The following is a 22,650-nucleotide window of genomic DNA, read 5'->3' as shown; positions in this document are numbered from 1 at the left end:
TTCAAAGAGATGTGGCTGCAAGGGCATCAGGATTGGGAACTAAATATCCAAGGATGTTCTGAGGAAGAGTCACTGGACCTGAAATGTTAACTCTGTTTTCTTCCTCATAGATGCTGCCAGACCTGCTGAGCTTTTCCGGCAACTTTGTTTTTGATCCAAGAATACACGTCCTCTTGAAAGGACAGGCTGATGGACAGAGTGCAAGGGTTGCCTTGTCAGTAAGAAATGATACTAAATTGAAAGCAAGAAGTGATATAGAGTCGGAAAGCATAGAATCTGTGTGGGTAGAGTTGGGAAACCACAAAAGAAAGAAGACCCTAATGGGAGTTGTGTGTAGTCCTCCTAAAAGTAGTCAGGAAATTAAATCAGGAGGTAGAAAGGCACTGCTACAATAATCATGGGGGATTTCAATGTGCACACGGACTGGGAAAATCAGGTTGGCAGCAGAACTCGAGAGAAGGAATGTGTGGAATGTCTATGAGGGACATTTTTTGAACAGCTTGTGGTAGTGCCCTCTAGGAAACAAGCAATTCTGTATTTAGTGATGTGTAATAAGGCAGACTTGATTAGGGAGCGGAAGGTGAAGGAAACCCTAGGGGTTTATGACCATAACAAGATAGAATTCACTCTGTAGTTTGAGAGGGAGAGGGAGAAGTTTGAATCAGATGTAATGGTATTAAAATTGAGGAAGGGTAACTATAACGGTGTGAGGGAGGAGCTAGCCAGAGTTGTCTGGAAGAAAAGCCTAGCGGAGAAATGGGGGAGCGGAATTGACTGGAATTTCTGTGTGTAATTTGGAAGACACAGCAGAAATTCATCACAAGGAAGAAGAAACAAATTAAGGGGAGAATAGAGTAACCATGGCTAACCAAGAGAAGTCAGAGACAGTATAAAATCAAAAGAAAAAAGACATACAATGTGACGAAGATTAGTGGGAAACCAGAAGATTGGGAAGCAGAGGATAACTACAAAAGCAGTAAGGGGCGAGAAGATGAAATATGAAAGCAAACAAGTGGCTGGAATTCTTTTAGATATTCAAAAGGTAAGAGAGAAGTAAGAGAAGACATTGGACTGCTGGAATATGAGGGTGGAGAAGTAGTAATGGGGAATAAAGAAATGATGGAGGAATTGAATAAGTACTTCGCATCAATTTTCATAGTGCAAGAGAGCAGCAACACACCAAACCTTCAATAGTTCTAGGTGAAAGAAGTGACTGAAGCAGCTGTCACTAAGCAGAAGGTGCTGGGGAAGTTGATAGTCTGAAGATGAATAAATAAGCAGAAAGATAGACTACAACCCAGAATTCTGAAGGAGATAGCTGAGGAGAATGTAGAGGCATTAATGGTGATGTTTCAAGAATCACTGGAGTCAGAGAGGGTCCTACAGGACCATAAAATGGCTAATGCAACACCCTTGTTTAAGAAGGGAAAGAGGGAGAAGACAGGAAACTACAGGCCAGTTAGCCTGACCTCAGTCGTTAGTAAGATTTTTGAGTCCATTATTGTGGGTGAGATTACCAAGTACTCGGTGATAAGCAATTTAGACAATGTAGAACCAGTAGATGTGATTTGTTTGGATTTCCAGGCAGCCTTTGACAAGGTGCACACAGGAGGTTGCTAAATAAGAGTCCATGCTGTTAGAGGCAAGGTACTGGCATGGATAGTGGACTGGCTGACCGGCAGAGAGTTTTTTTTTCAGGATCCAGCTGGTAGCTAGTGGACGTCTACAGGGATCAGTGTTGGGTGCACAACTATTCATGTTATATATTAATGACCTGGATGAAGGGATTGAGAGCATTGTTGCTAAGTTTGTAGATGACACAAAGATAGGTGGAGACATATGTAGCATTGGGGAAGCAGGTAGGCTGTGGAAGGACTTGAATAGGAGAGTGGACAAAGAAGTGGAAGATGGAATACAATATGGCAAAGTGTGAACTATTACATTTTGGCAAGTAGGGGTGTCGACTATTTTCTAAATGAGGAAAGATTTCAGACATCTGAAATGCAAAGGGATTTAGAAGACCTAGTTCATGATAATCTTAAGGTTAACATGCAGGTTCAGTTGGTGATTAGGAGTGCAAATGCCTGAACACATGCACAAGCAGATTAAGGAACAACGTCTTTCCGGCCATTATTGGACTGTTGAATGGACTATAGCCTCAAATAATGTAACATGCAATGTGACCTGTTTGCCTTTAAGTTTTTTGATTTGTACACCCTTTGCTTGTTATGATCAGCTTGCACCATTTATAAACAAAGCTTTTCACTGGATTTTGGTATACATGACATTAAAATCAAGTAATCAATCAATCAAGATGGCTAGAATACAAGAGTACAAATGTATTGCTAAGGCTGTATAAGACTCTAGTCAGTCTGCATGTGGAATATTGTGAGCAGTTTTGGGCCCATATGCAGTTGTTGGAGGGCCCCACAGGAGGTGTACAAGGAATGATCCTGGGAATGAAGGAATTGTCATACGAGGAGCTGTTGAGGACTCTGGATCTGTTCTTCATGGTGCTCAGAAGGACGAGGGCTAAACTGATTGAAACCTACAGGATTCTGAGAGGTCATAAACAGGGTAGATAGGGACAAGCTTTTCTCTTGATAGAAGAGTCAATAATCTGGGCCACAGTTTTAAAAAGAAAGGAGCAGAAAGTTTAGAGGGGGTTTGGGGAAAATTTTTTTCACCCAGTGCAATGTGAGTATTTGGAACTCACTGCTTGAAAGCGTGGTAAACTTGAGAACTGCCAAGACATTTAAGAACTATTCAGATGAACACTTGAAATGCCACAGCATACAAGACTATGCAGCATGTGCTGGAAAATGGGATTAGAATAGATAGATGTTTGATGATTGGCCTGGTCATGATGGACTGAAGGGCCTCTTTCCATGCTGTGAAATGTGTGTAACTCTTTTGGATATTATTGTCATAATGAGGTGCAACGAAAGTTTACCAGACATGTTCTGGAATGGCAGGACTGTCTTATGAAGAAAGATTTGGAAAATTAGGGTTGTGTTTTCTAGGGTGATCTCATTGAAACCTACAATATACTAAAAAGGATAGACAGAATAGGTGCAATGAGTCTAAAACAAGGAAGTAAAGTGTAAAAACTAGACTGATACCATTTAGGACAGATGTAAGTTTTTTTTGTATTCAGAGGGCTATGAACCTTTAGAGTTCTTTACCCTAGGAAGCTGTGGAAGTTCAGTCTTTGGGTTTGTTTAGAGATGGATAGATTTCCAAATACCAGTGGTAGAAAGGCTTATAATGTGGGTAAGAGATATTACAGTGTTTTCAGCAGTGAGCAGGCTTCATGGGCTGAATGGCCAACTCCTGTTCCTGTGTTCCTACTGTGCCTAATCTACCAGCCAAACCACATCAAATGGTGGGACCACTTGATATTTTACTTCCTTTCAGCTATCCACAATGACAATCATCCTAATACTTGAGATTAACAACCATGACAACAATCAAAGGAGTGGTTCTTAATGAAATGGGAAAAGAAATAAAACAAAAGCAAAAAATTGTCGATGCTAGAAATCTGAAATATCAGAGAAAGAAGGCAGGAATTCCAGAGCACAAAATTCAAGTACCTGGAGACACAGTTTATAATTTGGTGAACAGGACGAGGTTACAGTTGAAGGACTGGAAAATTTGGAGTGTGGGAGTTATAGAGAACAACACTGAAGAATTTGAAACTTGCAGTGTTAAGGGACCAGGAGCAATTTAGTCGAGGACTTGATGCAGGTGACTGAGTTTGCACGAGATAAGACAGTGTGGAGCTGGTGGAACACAGCAGGCCAGGCAGCATCAGCGGAGCAGGGAAGCTGACTTTTCGAGAAGGTTCCCTGCTCCTCTGATGCTGCCTGGTCTGCTGTGCTCCTCCAGCTCCACACTGTGTTATCTGTGACTCCCCCATTGGCAGTTCTGACTATCTGTGAGAGAGTTTGCATGAGCTAAGTTTTATAGTGGGTGATAAGAGTGTAGTCTTGGAGAGCGCCGCGATAGCCAAGACAGAAAATGACCAGCTATGGTTCAAACTTTTTGTAGCAGACATGGTGATGTGATGATGGTTAAAGTAAGGCAGAACTTTGTGAGGAAGAGGATATGGAGTCCAAATTTGAAATGTTTGAGTAAATGTAAATATGAATGTTGAAATCTGTGAAGGAGTCGCTTCAAGCACTTAATCCGGAAAAAAGAAACGGGGGAGGACGGTGGGAGAGAATGAAAAGGTCCATTTACTTAATGACCTGCAAATTGATAAAAACAAGATAATCAACGATCAGTGAAACAATGCATAAACAAAAAAAAGACAAAAGCATGTGCAAATAGAGTTGGGATAAAGGCATAGTAGACAAAGGCATACAGGAAAAAAAAGTGAGAAAATGGTGGGAAATAGCATCTAGTTCGTTTGATTCAGACAGTTTTCGCAAAATATGATGAAGGACAATTAATCTGAACCTTTGTATCGATGAAGTTGGTCAATTTTGGAAAACTGACTTCCAGCGAGAACTCTGTAGCAGCTCCCAGTCTGTGACGTTCACAGCAAAGAGGGCGTGAGTAGGGAACCATAAACGAATGGGAGCAGCGGATCAAAATGATTGACAGTGGGTCCGCACCAATGAACGTGTAGGCGTGCGCTCGCGTGAAGAGTTCTCTGTGTCGAGTAGTTTTGGTGAGCGAGCAGTCAGTGTTGTGATTGTCTGACTTTTACTTTGGGGCGTTCGTTCTTGTTGTTGGACAAGGCATGCACTTCATAATTGTATGAAGGGGGTTGGGAGAAGAAGGGCGGGTTTTGGAGTTTTTCATTCCGGAAAATCGGCCAGTGGCAAGTTTCTTTCAGCAATTGTGGTAAGTTTGACACCGAACTTGCTCGACTATCAAAAGCTGCCTTTGTGCTACCCTGGGATGCCGGTGCAGTCTGATATCGATTTCCCTGTTCCTTTGGGTGCGTTTTCTCAAACTTTTTTGAGAATGTATTGTGTTTCAGACAGTATGGGAATTACTGGCTTCAGTTGAGATAATCTAATTAGGAGAGGGCGTGAATAGACCTGAACCCCAGCTGGAGTCGCTTTGTGTTGTATGTGGGGAGAGCTTGAGGTGGTTGTGAGTCACTGTGTATCCCCCGCAGTGTTGAGGCGACCACTCAATTAGCAAGTATGGCGTTTAATGACAACAAGAACTGCACCAACTCCTGGAGTTTCTGCGAGGATATTAAGAAGCGAAAGTAGCGGAAAGTTATGGTCTCACCTGGGGACGGAACGATGGCTTTGTCACACTGTGGGGGATGGGAGGCATCAAACTTCAGAATTTTCAGATCTATGATTATGCCTTTGCAAATTGATAGGATGATCTAAAAATGCCTGTTTTTTAAAAAAAATCATTCTTAATTGAGGGCGCTTCAGAGATGGAAATCTGTTTCAATTGGAAAATAGCTTATTTTTGTAAGATTACTTATGCTACCTTTTGTTATGATGTTTGGAATGACCAAACCTATTCTTATAGCCAACCTGTCACGCTGTCTTTCTCCACTCCTAAACCACTTTTCCTGTCCGTATTGTGAATATGTGGATCGAAAAAGAATACGTAAAGGAAACTTTCCTGAAAAGGATCTGTTGTGAATATTTTTGGTGGTGCTGGGCTGGAGAAAGTTGGACAAACCGGAGGCAAAGGCAGTTAACTGCATGGTACGTGCCCAGAGGAAGTTCCGACTCCGGGAATAACGTGGCAGTATAGCAGCACACATTATTCCAATTAGTTCTGTATTGTAGCATTGAATAGCGTTGGAAAGATTTAACCAGTAAACAGCTAGAGTATCTTTTTTCAGTGGTATTCTGAATTTTAAATGTTCCCCGAGTAAATCTTTAGTTTAAAATAAAGCAAATGTGCCAAGTAACATTCTCTTTCAGATATATCCTTCCCGATTGTAGCAATTCGCAACATAATTACTGTTTTGCTGAAATTTCGGTCTGCGAAGTGTTTACGTTAAAACGGGACTTAAAGCTGTTCAAATACATGAACCATTTCAGTACTTTTTTTCTTCGAATTTTGTGGCAGTGATCCAAGTGGTACAAGACTTTGTTTTGGAAAACTAGAACCTAAGTTAGCTAACTGATCGTTCACAGTAGAAAGTTGCAGACAGAAAGCTCTTCCATTTTTGAGGTAGCTGCGTATGCCATCTACAAGATGCAGTGCGTGACTCACTGAAGCAGCTTGGACAGCACCTCCTAAATCCAAGTCCTCCACCCATTTGAAGGAGGAGGTCAGCAGATGTATGTGAACAACACCACATATAACTCTTCCTCCAATCCACACAACATTGACTTTGAACTGTAACTCCACTCCTTCACTGCCACTGGATCAAAATCCTGGAGCTACCCTCCTAACAGCACTATGGGTGTACCTATTTCTGTGGTTCAAGAAGGCAATGTGCCATCCATTCAAGGGTAGTTAGAATGTGCACTGGCCTAGCTGTGAAACCCACACCCTGGGAAAGCACTTTAAAATAATCTTTTCATTATCTGGTACTGCAGTAATATTGCAATGAATTTCTGCAGCATTCCTTTCAAGGCTAATCTTTTGGAGATGTAATGCCCAGAGTTATATGTGGTACATCATATGTTCTAACCAGAACACAATAGCCTAGTGAAAATGATGACCTGGCAAGGATTTCCAGTTGCCAACAGATGATTGCCCTGCTGGAAGGTGATCGAGATATGTGTTAGTGGGAAAACAGAATTTAAGGTTAAGGTTGTGATCAGAGATAATGGGAACTGCAGATGCTGGAGAATCCAAGATACAAAGTGTGGAGCTGGATGAACACAGCAGGCAAAGCAGCATCTTAGTGCTCGCCTGCTGTGTTCATCCAGCTCCACACTTTGTTATTAAAGGCCAAGGTTGTTCATCTTTGTCATAAAGTACTGTTGAGTTGAAGATGCTGGATGCTTGTCAGTTCCTGTGGAGCTCTATCCTGCATGAGATTCAAGAAGGAAGAAAAGAATTTGAGAAATAGGAGCAGGACATTTTGGTTCCTCAGGCTTGCATGTAATTGAATCTTGGCAGATCTGCCCCAGCTGTCAACTCTGGTTTCATGCCAGGTCATTCATAATCTTCAACTCACTGACATTTCAAAAGTCTGTGTACCTTTTTTTAAAATACTTTGTAATAGAACCTCCACTGATGTCCGAAATGTTCTGTTTCAGACATTCTGTACTTTTTGGAGGAAGAAATCCCTTCATGGCTCAGTTTTTGATGAGACTAGGCACATAGCTAGAGATTAAGGTTATCCTACTGTGGAAACATCTTCTCAACATCTGTCAAAGCCTCTCAGAATCTTGCATGTTTCATTAAGGTCACTCCTCATTTTTCCGATCTCTAATAAATAAAGGTTAAACATTTTCTTGGTAAGTCATCCTCTTCATACCAAAGTTAACCCAGTGGATTTTTTGATCTGCTTCCAATGACAGTACTTATGTATGGGGACCAAAACTCTGTACACAGTACTTAAGGTGTGTCCTCGCCAATGTCCTGTACAGTTTAACTCCAATCCCCTAGCAAGAAAGGCCAAAATTTCACTTGCTTTCTTAATTAGTTGTTACACCTGCATGAAATACAAAAGGTTAGCATGCATAAAATCACACGAAGCCCTCTGTTTGAAATGTCTTGTAACTTATTGTAAGGAGATCTGAATTTTAAACTGTGATTGATCTAATCTAATTTAATTTGGATCTTGATTTAGGTAGAGGGGAAATTACATATTCTTTGTGCAAGGTATAGTATTGCTATTGCCTTTCTGTGAAAAGCAGTTAGGGACTTTGAATAAGATTGTAGTAGGTTTACTTGCTTTCTGTTCTTTGCTACTGTGTGTCCACATCTCTCAGCAGAGGCAGACCTGGTGGCGATCTGCAACTCCTTCAGTGTCTCATTGGAGATGCGAGATTTATCTTGGGTGATTGGCCTGTGCACACTTTTTTGTTTTACCTTCAAGTCAAGAAACATCTGGCTGCTTGTATTTCCAAGCAGTCCCACCTCACGTAGAAACATCTCAATGCGAATGCATGTTCTAGCACCTTTGCAGAGTGAGTTGTACAGATGTACAACACAGAAGCAGACCCTTTGGACCAGCTTGTCCATGCCGACCAGATATCCTAAATTAATAAGTCCGATTTGTCAGCATTTGGCCCATATCCCTCTAAACCCTTCCTATTCGTATAACCATCCAGATGCTTTTTGAATGTTGTAATTGTACCAGCCTCTACCAGTTCCTCTGGCATCTCATTCCATATATGCACCACCCTCTGCATGAAGAAGTTGTCCCTTAGGTCCCTTTATAAGTCTTTTCGCCTCTCTCCTTAAACCTATAACCTCTAGTTTTGGGCTTGCTTGCCGAATGAGAAAAGACATTGACTATTCTCCCTATCCATGTTTCGTATGATCTCTATAAGCTCACCCCTCAGCCTCTCCTGGTCCAGGGAAAATAGCTGCAACCTATTTGGCCTCTCCCTATAGCTCAAACACTCCAACCCTGGCAACATCCTTAAATCTTTTCAGAATCCTTTCAAGTTTAACAACACCCTGTAGCTGGGAGACCAGAATTGCATGCAGTATTCCAAAAATGGCCTAACCAGTGCCCTATACAGTTGCAACATGACCTTCCAACTCCGACACTCAATAAAGGCAAGCATTCTAAGTAGTGTCTTCACTACCCGGATCACCTGCAACTCCACTTTCAAGGAACTATGAACCTCCACTTCCAAGGTTCGTTTATTCAACAACTTTCCGCAGGAACTTGCCATTCAGTGTATAGGTCCTGCCATGATTTGCCCAACCAAAATGTAGCACCTTGCATTTATCTAAATTAAACTGCATATGCCACTTCTCAGCTCATTGGCCCATCTGGCCAAGGTCCTGTTGTACACTGAGGTAGCCTTCTTTGCTGTCCACTACACCACCACCTGTATTCACATCCAGATCACTTACATAAATGACTAAAATCTGTGGACCCAGCACCATTCCTCGCTACACACAGCTGGTCATAGGCCTTCAGTCCAAAAAGCAAACCTCCACCGCCAGCCTCAGTCTCCTGTCTTCTAGCTAATTTTTAATACAAATGACTAGTTCTCCCTGTATTTCATGGGATTGAAGATCTCACTTATTACTACCAGTTCACTTTTTACTCCTTCAACACTCCTCTCTGGGGAAGTATTTTTCTTCCATTGAACTCCTTCAAGTTGGCTGTTGGGCTCATACAGTTATGTAAATAAGTTGACGTTGGCTAGACCTCAAGTCCACTAATGTGACTTTAAACAATGCAAAGGACATGGCAATGTATCCATCATGCAATTACTGTTTATGTACATCCTTTGGTAATGGAGTGGTTACTATTGGAACCATGTAAGCTACAATAGTTCTGACTATTTGCGTAGAATTAAAATAATTATTAATCTGAAATGAATCAGCAGAATTTTTTTGTCTTTTTTTATATTCCTGATTTTGGATGACCTTCCAAAACAGCTATCTGATAAAAGCAATATCGTGTGTGCTTCGTGGATTGCACCCTTAAATATTAAGCACATTTAACCTACTTGCTGTTGAGGGAAAATCTGGCAATAGCTTATGTAAAGCTTCTTGCTCGTTTCTCCTCCCATGCTCGTACTACATTAAGTCGACATAAAGCAGTTGAGCAGGAATGTGCAACCACAATTCCTCTGTCCTACACACACACGTCTTTAGCTTCAGTAAAATAGCAAAACAAAATTCAGTTTTTGAACAGGAGATAATTATTGGTTATTCCACAACTAGGAAATGCATGATGAAAAACACTTTTCTCTTTTTAAAAAAAAGACTCAGAGCCCAAAGTATAATCACAAACCACAAGAATTGATTTTTGTGGGGTATCAGTAGAGAAAGCTCAGTGTCATTGATTATGCATTGGGCTCATTGTTTTCTGTTTGCTACAACTATGGAGACAATTGAAAATTGATAAAATGGTCACACATTGATATGTCTTAACCACTGATTTAAATGAGTTAAAGCATTTAATTGAAATCAATTTTAAGTTTGACTGTGTTTAAAGTTTTGGGATGGCGATTTCTTCCCTGTAATTGGGCCTATTGTCTTGCTCTAATATGATCCAAAATACAACAATGTTGAACTGATGGAATGTAACTCTTTATAGACACACATTGTACTGTTTCAAACATTATGACAAGATAGTTCATCTTCCTTTTTCCAGTGGCAGAATAATTGTAAAATAGCTTTGGATCTTGGCTACTGTCTTAGAGATTGAGTTCAGGCAAGTTGTAGAAATTAATACAGTGAATGTAATAATTTGTGTGGGCACCAGGGAGGGGGAAAAGACCATCAATTATTATAACAATCCAGCTGATGAACAATTCAGGGAAGAGACCCTGTCATCCTTACCCAGTTTGCCCTTGTTATGACTTCACTCTTGCATTATGTGACTGACTTGGTGCAATTTTGAAAGGGGAATGTTCGACTAATGTGCCACACTAAGTAAGAACTTGCATTTAGATAATTCATTTAATGATCTTTGTACCAAGATGCACTTCCAAACGTTCAATTGAGTGATTTTTGTTTTAAGGAAATGTGACAGTCTGTTGGTACACAGGGCCCACAAGCAACAGATATAACTGGCCAAGTATCTGCATTCAGTTAACTTGATTTGTTGGGTAAATGTATGTTGAGCATGCAGGGTGATCTTTCTCTTTCTCTATTTGCCAAATAATGCTATGAACTCTTTCTCGGTAACCTGAGCAAGTAGACACAGTTTAGTATTTCTTCCGAAATGTAGCACCTCAAAAATTTATTGCATTCGTTGTGTTAAAATCGTGAACATCAGTAATTTAAAGAAGAAATTCCAAACCCCCAGTATTAGTTGAAATAATTACACAATGAAATTTTAGACATTTAAATGAAAACCTTCACTGAACAAGTATTTAAACAAAGCAAGTAAACATCTGAACATTTGAACATTAAAGCTGAACATTTCAACAGAATGCACTCCAATCCACTTCCACTCAAGTCCCTTATATTTCATGGGATCTTGAGGGTTTTTTTTTTCACTTTCTCTTGTGACCAAATCTCCACACACCCTCTCCTGCCTCCACCACCATTCAGTAGCAGTGGTGTGTAACATCTACAAGAGGCATTGCAAAAATTTACCAAAGACCCCCAGACAGCATCATCCAAACCCAAGACTAGTTCCTTCTAGAAGGGTAAGGGCAGCAAATACATGGAAACCCCACCACCTACAAGTTCTTCAAACTACTCCCAACCCTGACTTGGAAATATATTGCCGTTCCTTCACTGCCACTGGTCAGAATCTTGGAATTTCCTCCCTAACAACATTGAGGGCCAGTCTCCAGCAAATAGACTTCAATGGTTCACGAAGGCAGCTAATCACCAGCTTCTCAAGGGCGTGCCCAGGATACGCAACAAATACTGGCCAGCCCGCAATGCTCACGTCACACGAGTGGATAAAAAATGAAAATCTAAAACAAAAACAAAGCGCCAGCTGGAGAATGTGGCAGGTTTGGCACCACCTGTGGAGAGAGAAACAAAGTTAACATTACGGGTCCAGTACGGCGTTCTGTAGAAGAGTCTGTGGACTCAAATATTTAACTCAGCAGCTCTGGCAGCATCTATGGAGAGAGAAAGAGTTTCTCCAGCAATTTTTTTTATTTTCACGTCCCTAAGAGCTACTTTTGAGTGCCCCAGGAATCTCCATTCCTCTATTACACTGTCTTTCGTTTTAGTCATGCATTCAAATTCAATATTCTTGTTTCTGTACTTATTAGTTCATAGCAATCTGGAGGTTACTTTTCTTTTTAGTAGGTTGTGGAAGGATTTAAAAAGTAGCACCCAAAATCTGCCTCCAGGACTTCATCACTTTTTCCTGTAATACTGTCTGTCTGAGTCGAGACTGAGAATTGTTCAAAAAGATATTTGAATGTCTAACAACCAACTTAAAGGAATTGAATGACAAAATTTCATTTTGTTTACACAACAAACTTAAAAAGCAACAAAGATTGAACATTACTTAGGCAACTGCTCATCAAATGGAAATGGTAGCACAAGAGGTTATATCGCTGGTGTCCAAACTAATGCTCCAGAAACATTTCATTCAAATTTCACGGTGGCTGGTGGAATTTGAAGTCTGTAATATTACTACATCTTCGATAAAAGTGTCTCAGTCAATAATAGCTGTGGGAACTCTTTTGTTTTTAAAAACAAACATGTGGTTTACTAAAACCCTGTTTTAGAGAAGGCAATATGTTGTCCTTCCATTGTCTAGTTAAGGTGTGACGCTGTGTTCACAGCAGGTTATAGTTCAAGGACAGCTGGGGTTAGGCAACAAATGCTGGCCTGGTCAGCAACGCTCACCCTCCATGAAAAATAAAGAAAAAATATCTAGTTATTTTCTAGCTTGTTACAGTCATTTAAATAAACCAACTGTAGTCACTCCTAAAGCTTCACATCTTCCTATTTCACTGAGTTCTAACATTGAGTGATTGTTGATAGATGCTTCTCTCAGGAGGTATGAAGGGAATTCTTCAGAATCTAAGGAGTAAGTCGACTCCAGTGATCTCTCCTCCTGGCATTGTCAGGGTAAATCTGGAATCTTTAGAGTACTTTGGAATGTAATGACTGTCAAATGGTCATCTTCCATTCTGCCAAGAAAATTTTAAGCTGCAGGATGATTATCTCCTGAGATATGCTGTCTACATAGTTTGCAGCCTTGTGGATTCATCGGTAATGCTAGCTGCCAGTCAAGCACCAAACCAATAGTTTTATACTCCTTCAGCTGACATTGCTTCTCCAGGATAACCATGTACAAAACAAATGTTCTGGAGTATCTATTGAGTGAATGATGGGACTGGGTGGCCTGCCAAGTTCTTGCTTTATTTGATTACGATGTTAACAGATCTGAAATAAAACTGAAGACTTAAGTCGAAAACAGATTCAAAATTGACTAAATTTTAAAACCTGCCAAAATAAATTTATTAGACCACAGGGTAAAATTTTGGTTGATCCCATTATTCAAACCGAAAGCAAAAGGACAATAGTTGTTTGTCACTTACTTATGACATTTGTCTTTTTTTATTGTCAGTTATGTCACTGCTACTTCTCCATTGTGTGCTTAATTCTCATATTGGCTGAAGTCACCAGAAACGCCCACCCTCTCAATATCTCATCTCGCCTGAGGAGCAGTGACCCTCTGATTCACTTTGCCATTAGTCATCTAATATGAGCCCTGTCTTTGCGACTGTGGCAATTTTCGCTTTAAGGACTAATCTCTGTCTGGGCTGTCACTTTTCTCTCTGCTACCATAGTTCCCCATCAGCTGAAGCTCTGGTCCATGCTTTCGGTATTGCTTCAAGACTATGCTGGATTTTTATCAGATCTTGAGTGGGCATGACCCCATGCTGTTGTGAATCTGAAGTAACGATCTCTTCATTGAGTGAAGATTTACACCTGATAATTGGATACTTTTAAAGTGTTTAAGTGAGAGATCTCAATCAGAGATTTATATCATTGTTGCTAGCATTTCCTTTTGTTTTGCTTCAATCAATGATATTATTGGAAAGAACAAGTTGATGGCCCTCAGTTTTAGCACTATGTGTAAGACTGCTGGAAGGAGAGTTGTTTATAATGTTCAAAGGGAAGTTTGATAAATATTAAGGGGAGAAATTTAGAGCCAAGGGAAATCAGAGGAGGGAGTAGGACTGATTAAATAGTTCTTTCAAAGAGTTAGCATAGTCACAATGGGCAGGATGGCATCCTTTTGTGCTACAGAATTGAATAAAATAGTTATTTATTGGTTCCAACTATGTAAGTTTACAAACTGCCATGGATATCAGACGGCATGGTGGTCAGTGGTTAGCACTGCTGCCTCTCAGCACTGGGGACCCCGGTTTGATTCCACCCTCGGGCAACTGTCTGTGGAGTTTGCATGTTTTCCCAGTGTCTGTCTGGGTTTTCTCCCACAGTCCAAAGATGTGCAGGTTAGGTAGATTGTCCATGCTAAATTGCCGGCAGTGTTCAGGGATGTGTAGCTTAGGCAAGTTATAAGGGGATGGGTCTGGGTGGGATGCTCCAAGGGTCGGTGTGGACTTGTTGGGCTGAATTACCTATTTCCACACTGTAGGGATTCTGTGATTCTATGACAATAAAACAAAAAGTGGCTCCTAGTCATACGGAAAAGCATAGCTGTTCTCTTACATAAGCATCAAGTCATGGAAAGGAAACCCGTCACTTCTTCAAATTATTGATGTTTTTCTTTCATCTATGACTTACCAACTATCTTGGTTGGCAGATCCTTGTATTGGGAGGATATTTACTTTCTTGATTCCTTGCTTATGTCATTAACTATTATTAAAATTTCTTCTTTGAAGATGGAATATCTTAGGTAGTCAAATGAGGAAATATATAAAAGCTTCAAAAAAATAGGTTCAATAAAAGTTTGATTATTTCTCATAGAATTCAGACCTAAAAGGTGATGGTAGTACTGATTTAACACAAAATGCAGTCCTTTTTGTTAAATATGCCAAATTGTCTTGAGTTGCTGGCAAGATACCATGTATTTATCTCAAGTACTAAATACGCTATAAATTATTTATGATCATTTTTGAATTGCAACATCCTCAGCTGTTGAGATGCATATTGCAGTGTCAGAAAGAAGCTGTGATGCTTTAGAAAAAAAAATATTAAACTGAAATATTTTTACAGTGCCATTGAGAATATGGAAAACAATTATCATTTATAGTAGTGTATTTTCCAGTAACTGGGAAAGGAAGACAGTGGATGATTTTAATCCACAGTCATTTTGTCATCTATGGTTATAGATTGCTAATGTACAAGTTAACTGAATAACACATATCACCAAACTATCTTTTTTACACGCCATTTCCTTGCATGGTATTCTGCTGTTCTCTGTTCTAACTGTTGTGTGGTTTGGTTCCAAAGCCAAGGCCCCCATGGCCCCTTGGCAATATAGTGAAGCCTCCTTTTTTTAGATATGTGAATCTTGACCAAGTGTTTACAGATGCTTTAATATTACAACTGAGCTAGATCAGGTCCATACGTGGTATTTAAGTAAACTTTCCAGCACAGGCCACTTGATATTTCAGAAACAAATTCAGATTCCAGACAGCTGTCCAGGAGATGGGAACAGCCTGGTGAGTGATTTTGGGCTTAAAAAGTGATTACACTTCTTCAAATTGTACATGTGGTAGTTTTGGAAAGTAACTTCTCTAGTGGATTGTTTTCACTGTATAACACTTAGTTTCCGTTGATTAGATTTCAGCGTCATTAAGTCTGGTCACACTGAGGAATTAGAAAAATCTGTGGGAAATCTCGGAATTCATCCACTCCACAAGAGAAGAGGTGGCTTAATCAAAGATAAATGGCATTTTATGTTGACTCAGTGTGAGATGTGTTGGCAGAAAGGCTATGTAATGTGGATAACTGATGGACAAGAAATGAATCACTTTTTAAAAAGAAATACGAGAACAAACTCTCAAAAAAAACCCCAGAAAAACCAAAGTTCTACTTTAATTCTAATGAATTTGTGTAGTAATCCCACTAACAATTTAACTAGCAGCGCAAGCAAACTCTTCCTTTTTAAGTCTGAGCAATATTGTACTCATCCTGCAATGGTCCCTGAAGACTCTTAACCCTGGGCCTTGCAGTAAAGCAGCAGTGCTTCATGCAGTAATGCTGTTGATTGAAATTTTAAAACATCATTACATTCCTGATTGATCCCTGACATGCTTAACAAAAAAACCTCAGTTAATGTTGTTGTGCAAGGCAGTATAATAAAGATCAATCTACACTAAATCTGTATGGATTTTAAATTCTGTGTTACTGGTAGTTGCAGTCTTCAACAATATGATTCAGATCTGAATCATGATAATTAGATGTTGTCAATTTTTGTGTATATTCTAATTTAATTTTATGACTCTAACCTATAAAGATTCTCATGGACGATAAATACAAAGCTCTGTCCTTGATCTAGGAGAGTGAACGTGCAATGTTGCAGTGTACATCCTTAGTATTAAAAGCTCCACCTGTAAATAAATTTTCAAATTGATTTGAACTATTTAGAATTCTAAAAGTTTGAGTTGCGCAAAATACATAGTATTTTGTTAATTTCTCTTAAATTCAGATTCCCAGTTTTAGATGTCTTGAGCAAAATTTAGATCCCAATATTGCTCAGAATTGATTCTTGTCAGAGGGTTTGTGTAATCCTGCTTGGGGAGATTGAGTGAAGAGATCAGCAAGATGTAGCTAACCAGCACACAGTCAATTCACAGAAATGTCAATTGGTTCACTTTTTGGGTTGCAAAAAGTGCAGAATGTCAATATTCTCTTCAATTGATCAGCTGTCTGTTATATATTGTCGGAAGATGGAGGCTACATGTACTCCCTTTTTAACTGTGATACATTCTAGAGTGTTTGCATTAATAATGAAGGATAATGACCATCCTTGATCACTTCTAAAATTAGTGACATTATCTTCAGTCAATAAATATTTCTGATCAACTAAAATTAAACTTTATTGTAGGCTGAATTACACATGAAGACCGCCCAGAAGCAAGACCATGTCGTGCCTCATCATGGATTTCTGACTTTATGCACATGTGTGAAAACAAGCCATATCACGCAAAAACATTTTGATGTTATATTGTAATCAGAGTACTCACTCTTGTCCCAAGAAATAAAAATGTGATTAATACAGACCATTTCTCATATGCAGTACTTAGAGTTAACTGAGATCAGAACAGCTTAATGCAACTGGGAGATTAATATTTCACCCGGGTTACCAATACAAATCCAAGCATTTCCAGACAATAAACTGGGTGGATGGGATAGTTAATCCATCCTTTGTTTTCAGCATTTTAATTCTTTTAATTATGATTTCTTCTTTTTATTTAACGCATTATTTCTTTTTAGGAACTCATCACTGCTGAATTTTCATCCCTGTATTTACACTCTCCCATTATGCTAGTTGTGTGTACACCGCTTTCTCAAAACGGTAGTGTAATGAAACCTCGATTATTAAAACCATGGTTTTTAATAAGCTTTATTAACTGCTGTCTCTACCTGTGTGAACACACATACTCCCCAAGTCCCACTGCTCCTGTACCCCTTTTTGAAGTGAGGCCCTACTTTGTTTTCTTTCAATGTCTTCCTCCTAAAATGCACCACTTCACACTTGCCTGTATTGAAACCCATCTGTCACCTATCCACCCACTTCAACTTGCCTGGAATTAATTTTGGAGACTTTGCTTACAATTGGTCAATTGGAACAATCTTCAAAAAAAGTTTTTTAATAAATTTTCTAAGCAGCAGCTTAGATACAACACGCTGTCCTATTTAATAAATACATAACGTGTGAATCCTTAACGATTGTTCAGCAGGCATTATGACTTCCGTAATCATTCTTGTGTTTCTTCCCTTTTGTTTTAATATGCTAGAAATTTGGAAAGTTAGTTAGTTGCGTGATAGTTTAAATAAAACCTCGTGCTACACAATAAGTGCTTGAAAAATTTAGCTTTAGGGGGATTATAACTTGTATGATATGTCCTTTTTGGAGTTCTGCACTGTCCTCCTTCCAGTTTACAATTGTCCAAGTGCCCCCTGCATACCAAGATCTGGATCATTAAAATATACCCGGGAAAGCGAGGATCCTTTCAACAAACCTCTGGGGAACTTCAGTACAAATCTTCCTCCAGCCTGAAAAATATCCATTGACCACTACTTTCTATTTCCTATCACTCAGCCAATTTTGATTCCATATCGGTACAGATTTTTTAGTTTCATGAACTAATTATTAAGTGAACTTAAGCGTCACCTGTGATTGCTAATTCTCATATCCATTCCAAAGATCTCCCAGTTGCATAAAGCTGTTCTGATCTCAGTTAACTCTAAGTACTGCGTATGAGAAATGGTCTGTATTAATCATTTTCTTTTCTTGGGACAAGAGTGAGTACTCTGATTACAATATAACATCAAAATGTTTTTGCGTGATATGGCTTGTTTTCACACATCTGCATAAAGTCAGAAATCCATGATGAGGCATGACATGGTCTTGCTTCTGCGAGGTCTTCATGTGTAATTCAGCCTATAATAAAGTTTAATTGTGGTTGATCAGAAATTGTTCTGATTTTGATATTTCCCACACAGGGCCTCTGTACCTATCCTCAATGGCTCTAGCAAAAATAGGAGCTATTGACATGTTTGCAGTCATACATAGTGCAGAAGAATTCAGGACGTAGAATGGCATCATTAGGCCAAGGTGAAACAGCAGACTCCAGAGGAAGAAGCTGCAGCATGAGCTGTCATCAGAATGTTGATAATGTTAAGGGGGCTAGAAATTACTGTCCTTTCTCTCATTTTTTCGGAGATAATGGGAACTGCAGATGCTGGAGAATCCGAGATAACAAAGTGTGGAGCTGGATGAACACAGCAGGCCAAGCAGCATCTTAGGAGCACAAAAACTGACATTTTGGGCCTAGACCCTTCATCAGAAAAAGCTCACATGTTTTCAGTTGACTTAATGTTGGTATAGACTAACAATGTCTCTGCTCAATGTAACAGCACTATTATTCTCTACTGGAACAGGACGTGCACTCGGAAGGAATGGGTAGATATCCTTTCTCAGTGGCCTTCAAGGTAACAGCAGGGATTGTTGTTTTTTTTTAAAAAGGCTCAGTTTCCCATGAACGTGATTCTAGATGAAGCATAGGACTGAAAGAAAATAGGTGCCATTCTCAAATGTAGTGAAGCAGCTGTCTGTCCAGAGATGTCATTGTCTGAATGTAAAACGAGGTAGTTTGCACAACAGAATAACATGAATTTATTTAACTTTCCTCCACAAGCCACCTCCTTTCTCCCAATACCTCTGGGATTTCTCCATCTTCCCTGATCTCTCCCAGGATACAGGAGGCTAGCTGTCTGCTAATCACATTTCTCAATATGCACCTGGAGCGGGTGACCTTGCCTCCCAACCCTTATGCCCGTTGTAAGTATAACGTCCTCCCCCCAAGTCCTGGCCTGTCCCAGTACGGTTGGAACTAATCCTTTGCCTTGACCCCTTGATGCCTTGTTGGAATGCAATGACATCACTTCCAGGCTTCCTACAGCCTGTCATGTCATAGCTAGTTTGTAACACTAGTCATGCCTGTTCATGCATGCCGAATGCATGATGTTATGGGTAATATTGTTGTCATATTTGTGAAACTAGCTTGTTCTAAGGACCTACTGTGGATCTGTGTGGAACCTACTGGTCCTCAGACCACAAATGCCTCAAGGATGTTACAGATATGATTTTTCCTAGATTAGACTGTTTCATCTCTTCCCCTTGACAAAGTCAACACTGCCACCTGGGTGGTGGGCTTTGTTACCATTGCTGCTTTTCCTCGATGTGCTGGGTGCAAGAGTCTATGCAAATGTTGTGTTGAAGGATGTATTGATTAATCAAGTGGAATGCTTTACTGTCAGTCACTGTCTAACCTTTGTTATCGTAGCCAGTGTTCCCTTTTTTTTTGTCACGTTTCTGCATGGGCATCCAAGATCTGTACACAGCAATGACTTCTGGAACCAAAGGACATTGCTGTGATCCATGTTTTCATGCCAGTTGTGTGCAACGGACATTCGGCTGAAAGTGCTAATCATAGCAACTGCATCTTGGAAGTCTATGCCAGTATCCTTGAAGCTGCCATGATGCTTATTTCCTTGATCACTCAAGTTCCTGCCTCATTTCAAGAAGACTGTAGTCATGTCTTGTGGGAGCTGAGGGCTAGTCTTTCTCGCCATGGTTGACTTTTTTTTAAAATAGGACCTGCCAGATGCAAATGCAGGGAAACCCATTCTTCCACCAGGGTATCATGGACCAGATGATGGAATCTCATCTTGAGCAGCTAGTGATCCGAATTTGCCTTGCGGTACACTCCAGAGAGAGCGTGCTGCATAATCTTGGAATGCTGTGCTCTGCACAGCTGGAACAGGCAAGATAGGATATTTTGGATACTGAAGTGCTGGGAGACCAGCAGCAGTCTTAAAAGGAGGAAGATGATGTGAAGTAGGTGAAATTTCGTTTTCACTTCTTGATGGTGATGCAGTATTGAGTGTAACAAGCAAGACTTTGAGGTGGGTATTAGTCAAGTTCTGAGTTGGATGAAGACGACATTCAATCAACGTTTTGTTTTTGTTTTGCTGACATTGAGAGAGAGGCTGCTATCATTGCACCACGACACCGGTGTTCTTTCCTGTGTTCCGACTGATCATTGTTTCATATCCATTGTACCTCGGTGATGTTGTCAGCAAACTTGTAGGTGGTGTTCTTTCAGAATTTGGCTGCACAGTTGTGGGTGTACAGGGAGTACAGTAGTGGGCTGAGAACTCATCCTTTGGTAGTTTTGAGGATTATCGTAAAGATGTGCAGTTGTCTATCTTTTTGCGATCTGTGGGTCAGGAAGCTGCGGATCCAGTTGCAGAGGATGAATCCGAGACCTAGGTCTCGAGTTTTGAGATCAGTCTGGAGAGCATTGTGGTGTTGAAGGTGGAGCTATAATGAACCGGAAGATGAAATGCCCTTGAATGTCACTGTCAGATGGGTTATTGCTTTATTTTGTTGAAGACATTAGGCACAAAAGGCAGCTATTTGGATCTCCTCCTTATGACTCTTGTTTGAAATCCATTAGGATATTGTTTTTAATTTTTCTCAGTGCACAAGCACAAAAGCATCTTTTTGGGAGGGGTTAGAGACCAAAATTGGATCTTATCTACTTTGAGTAAACATTCCTCACTAAAGTTGGGTATTTTCAATAAACGTTACTGAGCCTGTTAATGAGGCCGTGGTTTAAGTGGTAGGTCCAAGCATGTCTACGTGATTTGGTAGACAAGCTGAATTTCTGGAATTATTTCAGAATCTTAACATATGTTACCTTTCTGCAGTGGCTGAGAAGTTAATGTTACACATTGAGGTGTGTGGTACTGAGTCATAAGAACTGAGAAATTTCCATTCCTGAAACTCTTGGTATGAAAAGCTTTCTGTGACCTGTTTATCTGTCAACCTGTTCAGAGGTGTTATTACACACTCTGGAGCAGGTGGGACTGGTACCTGAGTGTCTTAGTCCGGGTGTAGGGGGAAAAACCGCTGTGAACAGCTTTCTAAACATATATTTGCATTCAGCCTATCTATGTTGAGTAGAATTAAAAATTAAATCAGGGTCCCTACATCTGATTTAACTCTGCTAAATGTTCATGTGCTGTTATTGAGCTACCAAAAATTAGGCTCCACTACAATGACTAATGACAGATCTTAGTCAAACAGCCTGTAGAGTGTTACTTCAATAAGACTGAACATTACAGGTGCCTGTAGAAACCTACTTCAGTGCAGTACTGTGCAACAAATTGAGCAAAGTAATGGGAAAAATGGGGAGGAAGTACTTGATAGTGATTTAAAAGGAGTCTACAGCAACTCTCATTTTGGATATTGATAAATCATTTGGAATAAAGACTACCTAATAAATGTCAATAATGCTATGAATAGTAGACTTTTGGATGGAATGCTTCAAATAACTAAGCCACCTTTTAAATTACATTTGCTGTTTTGAACTTAGCATCAGGTTTATATTATACATTTTCATAGAGCCCTTAGTGTTTCAGTGAAAATTTGGTAGAAAGCGCATGTAACCTAAAACTTAGGTTACAGTCTCTAACCCAATTTGATTCATCTCATTGAAAAATCAAATGCTATTTGGCAGTATTACAAAGAAATAAATATTAAACCAGAACAGAATACTGTAACAGAGATAGTAGAAACTGCCGTTTCTATCTCCTTCCCAAAATCCATAAACCTGACTGCCCTGGTTGACCCATTGTCTCTGCCTGTTGCTCCCCACTGAACTTCTCTCCACCTATCTCGACTCTGTTTTCTCCCCCTTGGGCCAGGAAATCCCTAACCACATCTGTGACACCACCCACACTGTCCACCTCCTCCAGAACTTCTAATTCCCCGGTCCCCAACACCTAATTTTTTACCATGGACATCCAGTTCCTGTACACCTGCATCCCCCATGCAGATGGCCTAAAGGTCCTCCGCTTCTTCCCATCCCACAGGCCCGACCAGTCCCCTCTCTACTGACACCCTCATCCGCTTAGCAGAACTTGTCCTCACTCTCAACCACTTCTCTTTCAATTCCTTCCACTTCCTACAGACAAAGGGGGTGGCATGGGTACCCGTGGGCCCTAGCTATGCCTGCCTCTTTGTAGGATACATGGAACAATCCCTTTTCCAAAGCTACACTGGCCCTATCCCCCACCTCTTCCTCTGTTAGATTGATGACTGTATTGGCGCCACCTCATGCTCCCACGAGGACCTCAAACAGCCTATCCACTTCACCAACACCTTCCACCCCAACTTTAAGTTCACCTGGACAATATCCAATATCTTTCTCTCCTCCCTGAACCTGTCTATCTCAGTCTTTGGCATCCACCTGGAAACCGATTATCCATTTCAGGTTTACTGACTCCTACAGCTACCTAGAATACACCTCCTCCCACCCACCTTGCAAAAAGGCCATCCCCTATTTCCAATTCCTTCGCCTATGCTGCAGCTGC

At 40.3% G+C, this 22,650-nt stretch overlaps 1 protein-coding gene across 2 annotated transcripts in view; it reads left to right on the top strand.

The window, feature by feature from the left end:
• The first annotated feature begins 4,758 nt into the window (after window positions 1-4,758).
• The window catches only part of tiam2a (TIAM Rac1 associated GEF 2a), a 350,324-nt gene continuing 332,432 nt past the window's right edge, over window positions 4,759-22,650 (top strand). For both annotated transcript variants that reach the window (XM_059648488.1, XM_048536148.1), the window contains exon 1: window positions 4,759-4,851. The gene's annotated coding sequence lies outside the window, so the exon portion shown is untranslated. The remainder of the gene's footprint in view (window positions 4,852-22,650) is intronic.

This window comes from Stegostoma tigrinum, chromosome 9 (assembly GCF_030684315.1).
Source record: "Stegostoma tigrinum isolate sSteTig4 chromosome 9, sSteTig4.hap1, whole genome shotgun sequence".
Lineage (NCBI taxonomy): Eukaryota > Metazoa > Chordata > Chondrichthyes > Orectolobiformes > Stegostomatidae > Stegostoma > Stegostoma tigrinum.
The sequence above is the reverse complement of the archived record's forward strand: the minus strand, read 5'-3'. Positions and strand labels throughout refer to the sequence as shown.